Source organism: Cydia fagiglandana, chromosome 18 (assembly GCF_963556715.1).
Source record: "Cydia fagiglandana chromosome 18, ilCydFagi1.1, whole genome shotgun sequence".
NCBI lineage: Eukaryota > Metazoa > Arthropoda > Insecta > Lepidoptera > Tortricidae > Cydia > Cydia fagiglandana.
The window spans coordinates 5,094,985-5,109,718 of record NC_085949.1 but is presented as its reverse complement, the minus strand read 5'-3'; the positions used below and the strand labels follow the sequence as shown (position 1 = coordinate 5,109,718).

The 14,734-nt window shown below is 39.2% G+C and overlaps 1 protein-coding gene across 2 annotated transcripts in view; it reads right to left on the bottom strand.

Moving 5' to 3' along the window:
• Positions 1-14,734, bottom strand: part of LOC134673241 (serine/threonine-protein phosphatase 2A 56 kDa regulatory subunit delta isoform) — a 126,739-nt gene that overhangs the window by 67,922 nt on the left and 44,083 nt on the right. The gene's annotated exons all lie outside the window — the stretch shown is intronic.

Below are 14,734 nucleotides of genomic sequence, written 5' to 3'. Positions count from 1 at the left end.
CTATATCATTATAATGTTTATCACGTATGCTTCACGAGTCGTGTATTTTTACTAACTACCCGTATATTTTCATGTATCTTTGATTTTTTCGCCTTGTATCCGTCTGACTGTCGTTTTCGTCACATAAGTTTACATAGTCTTTCATGTTGATATCATGTTTCACATACATCGTTGCTTTATGCATGGAGTAAATAAGTATAATTTCCACAGTGTTGACGAATTTGTAGTTACATTCATTTAAAATATGCCACAAAACTGTTTCTAATAAACTGTAAGCCATTTTCCTTAGTTTCTCAAATAATAAAATTGCCATAAGCAACCATATACATACTTCGTCTGACTTGGCGGCAGAGGCAGCAAGTTATTTAAAATCAATTCTGCTTACGCTGCCAATTCCAACACCTACGATTACAATTAATATTAATTTCATTATTTCGTCGGAACTCATATTAAAGTCAAAAAATCAACAACGCACCATAAATCCAATAAAACAGAATGAATATTTTCTAACTTTACCTCCATAACAATTTAAAAAATATAACTACGCGTGTTTGAGTAGACGTAGACCTTTTTACCGCTAACGTTTAGATGAAATATTTTAAATGTGTTTATTTGTGTAGTTAAATTTATAATTTAAAATTATAAAATTATAGAATGTATTATTTATTAAGTTCATGTTGATTTTATACAAATAAAACTGCAAATTATAGCAAACATTGTTTTTTGTTTTTTTTTATAGGCGTAGTGGCAGAGTGTCATTACGGACCATAAAGCAAATAATGCCTCTAGTTTTTTTTTATGGATGAATGCCACGATGCTGTGTCACAAATATCTCTGAAATGAAAATTAAAAAAGAGGACTTTGCCGGCCTAGGCCTGCAAGATGTGTATGAAATTCCATTAACGACCTTTTGTCCTAGCCGCACCTGAAACGTCATACTTCGCAGCCTATTATAAGGAACATAACATCAATATTTCATTGCATGTTTGAGAAAAAAATATTATCATCTGATCTGTGACATGTATTAGACAAATGACATGTCAATTTGGAATCTTATTGGAACATATCCAATGAGTCTGTTTCCTCTTGGCCGCGGTCTGGACGCAAGCGACACGCGGCGCGACAAGCGACATATCAAGGCCGTTCATGGGGGTCTTCAAAAAAATTGGTACCATTTACTTTTTTCGAAAAACCATCCATTTTTCGGCTATTTAGACTCAGAATCACGAAAACTATTTAATGAGACAAACAAAAAAGTGTCCCCAGATTTTCATAAAATTTTGGGTGTCAGTTTTGTAATGGTCCATACAAAATGTATGCCAAAATGCGTTACAAAACGGTCATTTTTTGGGACACATTTTTTTTTATTTTTAAATCGATAGTCCTCGTGATTCTGAATATAAATACCCGTAAAGATTTTCGAAAAGTAAATGGTACACTTTAAAGTGAAAAAGCTCTCATACATTTGGTCAAGCGCGGTCTTGATTTGCCGCTCGTCGTTCCGCGCACCGCTTACGCTTACGCTTGCGTCCAGTCCGCGGCCTCTCCTCGTTGATTGAAACGCAGTAAATACAACTAGAAGAAATGTGTGCTATGATCGATTTTGGCAAACACATGAGAGAAATGTGCGGTATGTCATTGATCGATCATGATCAAATGTACACATGCAGGTAGCAAGATATTTGTTTTGGTCAACACCGACATTTATCAGAGGCAATCCATCTAACGCATTGTTTATACGTACCATTCTGTACTATTTCAGGAAGGTAAGTAAGGGTATTCGATTTGTCCAATATATTGGTCCAAAATCATTGCGTCTCACTCTTTCATTAAGCAAAATGTGCGACGAAATATACATTGGACAGAGAAATTGGACAGGTGGAATACCACCCTAAATAAATTATAAGTTATAGGAAAGAATTGTTTATCTTTATATTGCTCACATAAACATAATCTACGAGACTTGACTGTAGCAAGTACACTGCCCGATTCGAACTTTAAGATAAGTCAATTAATAGATCTAGAAACGATATGGATTAGATGTGTCAGCGTTATTGTTTGCAGAAACGTCACACTTGACACTGATATATCTAATCCATATCGTTTCTTCAAACAAAAACTTCACTATTGACACTGTCATATCTAATCCATATCGTTTCTAGATCTATTAATTGACGTATCTTAGAGTTCGAATCGGGCCGACAGTCAGTAACTGTACCCCACTGACTGTACTTGCTACATAGCAGCCCTGAGCGTTCCTCCGGAACCGGAAGACGGCACAAAGAAAGGGATGTTGCACAAAAAGCTAAGCGGACGTGAGCCACTTTACACTGGGTGGCTTTAACTGTGCCGAGGAGTTTTTAGAGTCACTATCAATTTTTAGGGTTCCGTATCTATAGTTCGTTTTTTTTTTGCATTAGAAATGAGGTAAACAATCTTGATGTGTCTTTTAATTGAAAAACACATGTTAAAAATAAGTTATGGCAAATATGTAACAATTATAAATATAATACTATCATTTATATTCTTCTGCTTTCATAAGTAATAGTCTTTGATTTTTAAATAGCGTTTTTCAATTAAAAGACATGTCAAGATCGCTCACCTTCTTGCAAGTTCTTTCTAATGCAAAAAAAAAAAACGTTAACTATAATTTAGCAGTACATACATAGACCCCGGTAGGGTGTAGCAACAAAACGAATTCTCGAAACGAGTCGAATTTACAAAACATTTCTAATAGAATTAAATATAAATAGACATAGTGCTTAGTTATCACAGACATTGTTTCATTTAATAAGGGTAGATAGGATTCAGTTTCTAGGAACTCCTGCAGCGTATATATGCACAAGTTTATAAGGAACAGTTTAACTTGTTGACGTCTGAACAATACTGTAAATATACATATGTATAAAGCACCTTCACATGCATAAGATCCGTATAATGTTATTCCCCGAAAGAATAATCAAACAAAGCGTGTCTAACGTGCCAGACGGCGTGCACAATTCCGCATGAGCCAGTACCGTTTACAGTGCAATAAGCAAATCGCACGCTGCTCGCGGGCCATTCAGAGGATTATTTTGAAATTACGTAATGTGCATACGTGCATGTGGTTCTTGTTTTTATCATGTAGAATTTTCATATGATTGTCCCATATCATTGGATACCCAGCCTTTAGAACAAGTGACAGAATACCATTAAGTATCTCGGACAGCAAATAAGTGCCTGCTGCCCGCCATGACCTACGCTTACCAGACGTTAGCGCGGTTAGCGTCCGCTAACGATGTGCGGAATAAAGAGGCTCAAAGTTGTACAAAGAGCGATGGAACGCAGTATGCTCGGTATATCTCTCTGCGATAGATTCCGAAACGAGGAGATCCGCAGACGGACCAAAGTAGTATATAGACATCGGCCGACGGATTGCTACTCTTAAATGGGCCTGGGCCGGGCACGTATGTCGCAGAGATGATACGAGATGGAGCCTCTTTCAAAAATGCCAGATCACAGACCTCCAGCAAGATGAGAGGAAGACATTAAAAATATTGCAGGCCCACTCTGGAGGAGCGAAACAGCAAATCGGGCTGCTTGGAAAAGATTTGGAGAGGCGTATGCCCATTATGCCCAACAGTGGGAGCATTACTCGCTGAGGAAGAAGATGAAGAATTTTCGTAATTTGCATTTGACCTATCTATCAAATTGTGAAAACGTATTCTTTGCTTACTGTCTCAGCCACTAATGTGCCAGCGACACACTGAGATTCATATTTATTTGGTATAACATTGTATAAGTACAATGCGGCGCCGAGAGTACTGACATGGAAATTTATGCCGCCAACGCAGGCTCGGTCGATTACTAAAGTTGTATCAAAGTATGGATTCATCATCATCATCATTTCAGCCTTTATACGTCCCACTGCTGAGCACAGGCCTCCTCTCGAGCGCGAGAGGGCTTGGGCTATAGTCCCCACGCTAGCCCAATGCGGATTGGGGACTTCACATACACCTTTGAATTTGTTCGCAGATGTATGCAGGTTTCCTCACGATGTTTTCCTTCACCGAAAAGCGACTGGTAAATATCAAATGATATTTCGTACATAAGTTCCGAAAAACTCATTGGTACGAGCTGGGGTTTGAACCCGCGACCTCCGGATTGCAAGTCGCACGCTCTTACCGCTAGGCCACCAGCGCTCAAAGTATGGATTACATGAGCTAAACACACGTGTGAGGCTAGACTATCCTTTGTAGTTGCAAATTGGATGTAGTTTACTCACACCGGCCACGCAAACTTGTGAGCATAAACTTTTAGAGCGCATGTACTTAGCTCGTAATATCTATTGTCAAGTAGCAGTACTGATAATTTCGCTACTCGATCCTCGACTACGAAAATAATAGTTGTTTTGGTACCTAATAAAACTGATGTATGGAGTGAGCACTCTATGTACTTTTTTCTCTATTATGCTCATACCTACCTATACATGTGGTTCTTGTTATCATGTACAATTTTTATAATTTGCATTTGACCTATCAAATTGTGAAAACGCTTTACTCTCTGCTACTAATGTGCCAGCGACCCACTGAGATTCATATTAATTTGGTATTACCTACATTGTATAAGGTGTCCGTTTCTCAATGCGGCGCCGAGAGTACTGACATGGAAATTTATGCCGCCAACGCAGGCTCGGTCGATTACTAAAGTTGTATCAAAGTATGGATTACATGAGCTCAACTCACGTGTGAGGCTATTAGACTATCCTTTGTAGATGCAAATTGGATCACAGAATAAATAATAGTACTACCGTACAGAAAGGAAGCTTCCTACAAAACCGAAGTTTGACAGCGGTTCAGGGTCGAATCATACTATCCCTTTCTAATATATGGCACTATCCCTTTCGGCTATTTAGGGTTGTCAAAATTTAAGTGATTATCTTATCTGTGGTCGTGCACGCAAAAGGAAGTCAAGTGGTGCCAACCCTAAAAATTGCTCGGAGCAATGCTGAGCCGAGCGGAGCCGAGTTAGGCCGAAGTCAGGAGCTTCGCACCCCTGATTGGATGTAGTTTACTCACACCGGCCGCGCAAACTTGTGAGTATAAACTTTTAGAGCGCATGTACTTAGCTCGTAATATTGTATGAATTAGACAAACCGGCCAAGTGCGAGTCGGACTCGCGCACGAAGGGTTCCGTACCACCACGCAAAAAACGGCAAGTCTGTTGTATGGGAGCCCCACATAAATATTTATTATATATTCTGTTTTTAGTATTTGGCAACAGGAATACATCTTCTATGAAAATTTCATATTACGGTTCATGAGATAGGTACAGCCTCGTGACAAACAGACGGACAGCGGAGTCTTTGTAATAGGGTCCCGTTTTTACCCTTTGAGCAAACATTGCGTAATTTCGTGAGCATTTTTAGTTTTTTTTTATTGGCCCGTAGCGCTCTTTGAAATTATGAACCATTTAGGAAATATAGGGCAGAGAAGATTGGACCGTTCGTATAGTACGTAGTGCTTAAACAAAAACTACAATAAAAACGTCGTTAGTTTGGTCGTCAAGTGCCCTTGGAAATAATGGTCTTTATAGGTCTGCGCCAGCGATTATTTTACTATTTGCGATCAGACCAATGTCAAGACTACGATTATTGCAATTTGCGAGGGGAAACAATGCTTGGTTGGCCATTTTTATATTGAAGACGTCGGATGTAATAAGAATTCATGTATGAGTACATATTTATGGAAAAAACACTTAATAGTAAGTCAACTTGCTCAACATTGTTATTGCCCATGCCTACCATGCAAAAAATTACCTGGCTTGAAAAACAGTGATAAATACAGTACATATTATATTATGCTGACCTCCCCTAAATACGGCAATTTTTTTGCCTAATTTTCTTTGCAAATTTAGCAAGTCACTTTTTTCTATACGAGGACAGGTGCCCAGCTAATGCCGCATTAAAATTAATCGTATAAAGAACCTTTGATGTCAAAACAACGTTAAAACTTTCATAATTTTGAAAGATCTCCCGCTTGCAACAAAAAAAACTGAGAACAATGCGTGTCAAGATTTTCCCGGTGCCCAGAGATCAAACAGCTTGTCATGTTTATGGCTGTAAAACCCTGAAGTCATGGCGGTATATTTGAGGTTAGATAATAATAGCGTAAGAACATAGGAACTAACAAATATTTACATTTCGTCAGAATCGTCCCGCTTTTTAGGGTTCCGTACCCAAAGGGTAAAACGGGACCCTATTACTAAGACTTCGCTGTCCGTCCGTCCGTCCGTCCGTCCGTCCGTCCGTCCGTCTGTCACCAGGCTGTATCTCACGAACCGTGATAGCTAGACAGTTGAAATTTTCACAGATGATGCATTTCTGTTGCCGCTATAACAACAAATACTAAAAACAGAATAAAATAAAGATTTAAATGGGGCTCCCATACAACAAACGTGATTTTTGACCAAAGTTAAGCAACGTCGGGAGTGGTCAGTACTTGGATGGGTGACCGTTTTTTTTTGCTTTTTTTGTTTTTTTTTTGCATTATGGTACGGAACCCTTCGTGCGCGAGTCCGACTCGCACTTGCCCGGTTTTTTAACTCGTTTGTAAACGTATAATCGCCACTTGCACCATCCCACTAACCCGGAGTTAAAAGGTTAAACCTTTAACCCAGTGTCAAATGGTAACCATGGTAACTCCAGGTTTAACTGGTTAATCCGGGTAAGGCGCTAAGTTGCGAACGGAAAAGGAATTTGACGGCCGATTAACGTTACGATTACGATTATAGTAGACGTTTTAATTTAATTGTATTTTATTAATATTAAGTACTTAGTTTAATTCTATATGCGCATATCGTTTTGGAGTGCCCATATAATAAAGTACGATGGCCCAGTGGAAGATTTTAAAACCATAACGAGTGCAGCCATCACCTACTTGGAAAAATGTAGATTAACCCCTTACTCATAAAACTTTACGGGCCTGATTTATTTAAATTATGTTTTATCCCTTTCTTACAAACACAAAAGTCAAAATGACAGACAAAGACAAACGATTATTAGCTAATCGAGGTTTGTAGCGCGTTTATGAATAAGGGGTTAGATTATAAACTATGTTAGTTAATGAATGAACAATGTAATGTCAATATCATACGATAAATAAATAAATACTTATGCAAAAATTTTCTGAAACAAATTAAATTCATTCATTCAAACGACTTTATCAAGTTTATGTAAATGTATTATAAAAAACTTGAAGCCTAAGCAGGTTCGCGTGATAACACACATCGTAACGACAAACAACTACGAGTATATAATTGCTCTTTCTGCACAAGAAACCGAAACAAGTGTTGGAGATGCAATTATCATACTTGTACGATAAATGCACATTATTATACGGGTACGTGAGAACGACGCATTCTTTGGCCATTTCACTGATCTTTTAAAAGAAGTTATTAATGTTATTATAGTTGTAAATTGTAATCATTTTCATTTCATGAATGGTGTTTGACGATCGGTTTGGCCTAGTCGGTAGTGATTCCGCCTATGTATCTTTCCCCTAATCGTAAATATTAGCAAGCCACTGTCAATTTCTCTTTTTAACAAACACGTGACAGACAGGGACGAACGATTATTAACGGCGTTTTAGACTTGAGAGACGCCATTAGCACCATTAGAAAAAACGCGCGTAAAACTATTTAGGGTCCCGTTCGGATTCAGACTACACAAGCCTGCTACAGTATTGCAGCGCGACATTACTGCCGCAAATGCAAATGTCAAAATTTGAGCAGCATCATCAATATTGAAAACACTGCTGTAGTCGGAATCCGAACGAATGAATACCTTTAGCAAGCGAATTTTAGACCTGTCAAAACTGTTATCAAGGCTTATATCGTCAGCTTTTCATCGACATTAGAAATGTATTTTCCCGAAAGATAGCGCTTTTCGAGTCGTATCTGGGTTTCCAATTTCCTTCGCGCCCACGGTTTCCGCTGCGGCACAGGTTACACCATACTGCAGATACGTCACTCTTAAAATAAAAAAATCGACGAAGTGCGTGTCGAACCACGCATAATGGAGAGACACGTAACCCTTTCCGTACTGCCGTATCTTCGCGGCACTTGCATCGTATTAATAAGTTTTTTTTGAAAAAAATTAATAATTTAACGGGTCAACCGATCATATTGAAAATGACACACTTTTAATTAGCGTAATACCCTGTTTGTTTATATTTTGTTTCGGTCAAATGTATAACTTAAATTTTCATTATAATATATGTATTTAAAAGTCAATTTACTTCCTGGTATCCAGTTCAGCTATAGATAGCAGCGTTGGAGTACTGGAAGCAACATGAGCTGAACTGAGGTCTGATCGGATGATGTAGTCCGAAAGATAGCAAACGGAGCTCCTCGATGGAAAAATACTAACACATCGAGTTTAGGCTCATTAGAAAGGTCTCGACTTCTCGAGTACTTGACAGACATGCAAACAGTGGCGGAATTGCCCTAAGGCCGCAATTAGGGGCCGCAAATTGTGAGAAAAATTCGATTTGATGATAACAAGACATAAGTGACATAACTCAAAATGTAGTCAATATGATGGGATGCTGGGATGCGGCTAAAGGGTCTGGGGCCTGGGGCGGCAAAAACTGCAAATCCGCTACTGCATGCAAATGTATTAAAAACAGAGTCAGCAATAAAAGTGTGTGGCACAAAAAAATTGACATAAACTTGTTTAAACTGGAGTCTCTGCATTATTTAATCTGCACACTAGCGTCAGGCGTGAAAAATGTTATCGAACATAAAATACCCTTTGATGACGTGAATGCCTCGTCACGTCTTAAACGTGCCGTCATCAAATCAAAGTGGGCAAAGGTCTTATGTCGTTGGACTCTGGTAAACTATTACGCTACGTCTTACGTAGGCGAACAACGCGCGAACGCGGCGCGGCGCGGCGCGGCGAAATCAATCCTTTGATGCCCATAGAAGTGTCCTACGTAAGCGATCTCGTTGCGAACGCGGTGCGGCGCGATTTGCACGCGAATGTCAGGCGGCGCGGCGCGGCGCGGCGCGGCGGCGGCCGCTTTCGCCGCGCCGCGCCGCGCCGCGTTCGCGCGTTGTTCGCCTACGTAAGACGTAGCGTTAGATATTGACATTTCTTGAAGAATTTTGTTGATAGAACGTTGAAAAAGCTTAAATGAGTTTGTGTTACCTACTCATAAACAACTGAGCTACCGAAGCTTACCAGAGACGTGCGATTTTTACACGCCTTAGGGAGGTGCACAGTGACTTCTACCGTAACCTTCCCGTTTACAAGTTGTTCAAAACATTAAACCCAATGGTCACCCAGGGGAGGTTCTTCAGGAATAGGAGTTGTATTAAGAAAATCCTTTCGTAGTGAAATTCGACGACATTTGAAGAATTTTATGAGAGGTGCACCGTCAAAGATAAACGAATGGAAAACAATATAATAATCCAAGAAAATACATAAGTACCATACAAAAATCATACCGGGTGTGGCCTGTAATATGAGCAAAAAATTTAACTGTAGGCTGTACTCCTCATACTGACCAACATTTGTTCAGCAACTTTTAAAAATAACTTGTGGTTTGATTTTTGATACACTTTAAAGTTTATTCTAAGACGCAATGTATTGCGAATTTTGTTACGTTTAAGGCGTGACAAGCAACGTCAATCACAGATGATATGGCATGGCGATGGCGTCCATTGAAGATAATATTTATTTTGTATGAAAAATAGGAAGTCTAAAAACTTCATAATTTTTAAAAGTTGTTGAACAAAAGTGTCACCGTTTCAGGAGTACAATCCATGTTTTAATTATTTGCTCATGTTACAGGCCACACCCGGTATAAGAAACATCCACACATTTTTATTATAACCTGGATTTATAGATTGATAGCTGCAGCCTACGCTACGTCAACAGATACTAAGCCAGTGCAATAAACGAATAACGATAAACATTCATGCAATAAAGATACAGAAAAGAATTTGTAAAATGTTGCAGAGAATCTCACAACAAACACGCATTCCGCATAAAATGTCAGAGAATATTTCAGGGTGCCTAGCCAAGATGCCAATCGTTTTCGGCGTAGCGAACTATAAACGCTAATGTCTTTTTCGCACTAATATGGAAGAGTGATAGACAGAGATAACCGAATCGTTCGTTAAAATATGGCATCTTGGCAGGTGTGATTTTAAGGCCGACCACTGACTAACAGTCTGCCAGACGATATCGGCCGGTCAGTTGTTCGGAACTGTCAAATTTTTGTTCTAACTGACAGGCCGATATCGTCCGGCGGGTTACATATCAGAATACCGAAAACTGATTTACCTAATGTTGAATTACTTATGCTTGATTCACCTATTTTTAAATTACCTATCGATCATTTTACCTAAACATTGACTGACCTAAGTTTATAATACCTAAGCTCAAATAACCTAATGGACGAAACACCTAATGCACGATATACCTAATGCACGTTTTACCTACTGCATGTTTCACCTAAAGCTATTATACCTAATGCACGAATCACCTATAGCTGATATACCTAATGGACGATACACCTAAAGCTGATATACCTAATGAACGATGTACCTAAACTTGATTTACCTAATGGACGAAATACCTAAAACTGTTAAACCTATCGCACGAAATACCTAAAGTTGATATACTTCCTAAACGAATTACCTAATGTCGATATGCCTAATGCACGGAATACCTAAAGTCTATATACCTAGTACAGAATTCATATCATTTTGCCGAATGATCAAGTGGCAACTCCACCCAATAAATCGTATGATTTCCCAACCTTACAGTAGAAACTGTTTGTTTGGATAACAACTTACTTTTTAGGTACTAGAATCATTTTGTAAGTCTAATACAAAATTAGTTAACTTATCAAAAACTTAATTTTTGTAAGTTAACATCATGACGATGAAATAAAAGTCGGTTTTGGCACTGTTTGGTCGCAGTTAACCTAACACGCTCCTCCTCGCTTTGCTCGTCGTCGCACCTATCTCTACTCTGGCAAATGACTAGACCTTATATTATAATAAAAAATAGTAAGCCAATTGAATGATTTGGCTAAAAAATTTATACCAAATGTTGTATGTCCTAATAATATCCTACTAAACAATAATTAGGTATATTTTTGATTTTAGGTACATTTTTCGTTCATTAAGTGCATCGACTTCAGGTATTTCGTGCATTAGGTGTATTGAATTTAGGTATTTCGTTCATTAGGTATGTTAACTTTAGGTAATTCGATCATTAGGTATACCGACTTTAGGTAATTCGTGCAGTAGGTATATTAACTTTAGGCAATTCGATTATTAGGTATACCGAGTTTAGGTATTCCGTGTATTAGGTATATCAACATTAGGTGTTTCGTGTATTACGTATATTAGCTTTAGGTATTTCGAGTATTAGGTGTTTCAACTTTAGGTAAATCGAGCATAGGTATTCTGAGCTTAGGTAAACCAATTGTAGGTGAAACGTGCAATAGGTAATTCGTTCATTAGGTGTTATGAGCTTAGGTTAATTGATCATTAGGTATTTAAAAAAATAGGTGAAACGAGCATAGGTGATTCAACGTTAGGTAAATCGATTTTCGGTATTCTGATATGTAACCCGTCCGGCGGCCTGTTAGTGGTCGGCTTTACAAGTGGACAGAGAGAAATGTGATAACAAATTCATTATCATCATAATAACGCGATTGAAACAGTAAGACTATTTTTCACGCTGTCACGTAGACAAAACTACCGTCACATTCGGACACACACAGAGTAACCGCATAATGTAAAGTGCTTTTGCAACCTTTACTTCAGCTCAACTGTCCTCAAGACACGATTTTTTTTAGACCTCACACTTCTAACTCTTTGTAGCAAAGTAAATTGAAATAAACACGTTTCGGACACATTATGAAGCGCCAACTTAGAGGATACAACCAAACGGAGACGCCATGCATGTCTGTAATTTTCGGTACAAAATAGTCTGCCGATTTTTGCGGGGAGGGGCACGCCAAATGTACACGTAACGTAAAAATAGCCATGTCACATAAACGTCAGTCCATACAATGTGTATGACCATTGGCCGCCTATTTTCGACAGTGGAGGAACGCCTGTTAATGGCTACTCCGTTTGGTTATATCCTCTAAGAGCGCCAATGAAAACGAACGCTATCCTATTACCGTAGCCGCAGGTGCCAATTAGAACCATTTTTAGCGTCAATTAGCGCCAGTTGTGTTCGCTTGTCCTCTAAATTGTCTTCAATGCAAGTCTTTGATGTAAACATTGCTAAAGAACACTACTCTTTTGATTTGCTGAGACTGCTAGCGGGGTTTTAGATTTAGACACTGAAAAAAATATATTATAGCTAGCCATGGATTTGGTATACTTACTAGCTTACTAGCATTTTGAAAAGCATTAAAAGAGCAGCGTTCGTTAGCCACATTGGTGTAAATGCTCCAAGAAACATTCATGATTTTCCGTTTTGATGTGATTTGTTAGCCGTTCGTCTGGCTCGCATTTGGTCCAGGTCGCTATTTGTCCAATGAGCGTTTGGTCCAATACGCAATTTGCCCTAAAATCCGGACCAACAGCGAATTGACTTAGTAGCAGTTGGTCCCAATCGGAGTTCGTCATAAATGCATTTTGACATACTCGCTACTCGCCTGAAAAGCAGTTTGTCCTATACGCAGTTAACCCTTTTTTCGTAATATTAGCCACATCGTCAATTGCATGGTCAGGTATTTGAACAGGAACAATTATCTGCGTTCATCACGCGCGCGTGGATTGTTTCTATACTACCATGCGTGCACGCGCTGCATCCCTGGTGCGCCGTGTGCGTGTCAGTCCCAACAGCATCCTTCGTATAATAGCAGATAGGGTTGACTGTCCCTACTTGTTACACTGTGAGGGATTGTATTTCCCCATCAGTGTTGTTTTGTTTAAAACAATAATCAAAAGAAAAAGAAATAAAAAGCTTTACTAATAAAAATGTGTACATGTGTAACACGTAATAAATAAAATATTCATTCATTCATCACACAAATAAATGCCCTTACCGGTGTTTGAACCCAGGACCATCGGCTACACAGGCAGGGTCACTACCCACTAGGCTAGACCCAAGCTTTCCTCATGGACCAACTACGTATGCACAACTAATTGTGCCATCAAAAATATGTGTTCCTAGTGGCACAACCTAGTTGTGCATAGTACGTAGTTGGTTCATGAGGAAAGCTCTCTAACCCATTCTTTATAACACAACTACAGTCAAAAGACTACATATATAGCTTTCATATTAATAACCTATTCGATAGGGGGAGGATAGGATCACGAAAAAATCACGATAAATCACGTTGGGGGAGGGGGGGCTATAAGGAAACCTCACGTGTATTTTTTACAGTGAACGAAACTAAGAAAAAAATTCAAAAAATACACGTGAGGTTGTGAAAAAATACACGTGTGGGAGGAGGGGGTTGCCAAAAACCGCACCAAATATCATTAAGGGGGAGGGGGGTTGGGGTCAAAAAGTAGCCGAAAACACCTCGCGTGATTTGTGTACAACCCCTAAGATAAAGAAAGCGGGAGCTATAATTTGTTGAAGAAAAGTGAGAAATGACTTTTTATTTTCACAACTCTACCGCTACGCTAGCTCTACCGCTGGGGATATTTATGGAAGTTATAATGTTCAAATATTCCTACTGGCTTTTAGTAAATTGGAAATATTCCACAAATGTGCACGAAAAAGACCTATACGTATATCTGATGGCGACTGTACAATTCTACAAAAACAGGCAAGACTTAAGAATAGTTGTGTATTTGGGAACTCAAATTAAATGACAGTAAACCAGTTGTGTCTATGGGAAGGATTTAGAAAAAAAAATCCTTATGACACAACTAGTTGTGCATACGTAGTGGGCCCATGAGGAAAGCTTGGCTAGACCGGTCGTCATGGTAAGTGGTTCAGTAGATGGTTGATTGGTACCCATGGCAACCTTCCGACTCCATTATCATACCCTGAGTACAGTCTGCAGCAATAGTTGCTAAGCGGGCGAGGTGTTCATAATGATCTTGACGGGACTTTATTGTTAAGAGAATAAAGAGCGCGTCATGGTATTCTTGAACACCTCGCCCGCTTAGCAACTATTGCTGCAGACTGTACTCAGGGTATGATAATAGAGTCGGAAGGTTGCCATGGGTACCAATCAACCATCTACTGAACCACTTACCATGACGACCGGTCTAGCCTAGTGGGTAGTGACCCTGCCTGTGTAGCCGATGGTCCTGGGTTCAAATACCGGTAAGGGCATTTATTTGTGTGATGAATGAATTAATGAATGAATGATTATTTTATTTATTACGTGTTACACATGTACACAATTTTTATTAGTAAAGCTTTTTATTTCTTTTTCTTTTGATTATTGTTTTAAACAAAACAACACTGATGGGGAAATGCAATCCCTCACAGTGTAACAAGTAGGGACAGTCAACCCTATCTGCTATTATACGAAGGATGCTGTTGGGACTGACACGCACACGGCGCACCAGGGATGCAGCGCGTGCACGCATGGTAGTATAGAAACAATCCACGCGCGCGTGATGAACGCAGATAATTGTTCCTGTTCAAATACCTGACCATGCAATTGACGATGTGGCTAATATTACGAAAAAAGGGTTAACTGCGTATAGGACAAACTGCTTTTCAGGCGAGCAGCGAGTATGTCAAAATGCA